Raw genomic sequence first — 539 nt, 5'->3', positions numbered from 1 at the left:
GTGGGGTCAAGCCCCCACCTGGGGACTTGGAATCATAGTTTAAGATGACATTCCAATGCAATGCTGGGGATACACTGTATTGTCAGAGGTGTTGTCTTTTGGATGAGACGTTAAACTGAGGTCCCGTCTGTCTGTTCAGGTGGACATTAAAGATCCCATGGAACAATTTGAAAAAAGGGCATTTCTCTCTCCTGGCCAATAATAACCCCCCAAAAAAATGGTCACTCACTCCATGGCAGTTTTTGGGACATTGCTACAAGCAAACTGGCTGCTGCAGTTAGCCCACAAAATAGTCAAAAACACTTTACAGTATACCACGTGAAGCCCTTTGAGACATCAGTGACGTGATCAGCCACTATATCAAATGCAAGCATATTACAAAAGAAATGGAAAGGTACAGCTTGTGGATATCTCTAGTCTCCCACAGGACTGACATTGCTACTGGTGTCATGCAAGGTGGTCGTCTCACTGAGAGCAGGCAGGAAAAAGCGAAACACTCTGAAAAAAGCAATCCATTCAAAACTCAGGCAGCAAACAGT

This window comes from Callorhinchus milii, unplaced genomic scaffold (genome assembly GCF_018977255.1).
Source record: "Callorhinchus milii isolate IMCB2004 unplaced genomic scaffold, IMCB_Cmil_1.0 Scaffold5, whole genome shotgun sequence".
In the NCBI taxonomy this organism is placed as follows: Eukaryota; Metazoa; Chordata; class Chondrichthyes; order Chimaeriformes; family Callorhinchidae; genus Callorhinchus; species Callorhinchus milii.
This window is presented reverse-complemented; position numbering follows the sequence as displayed.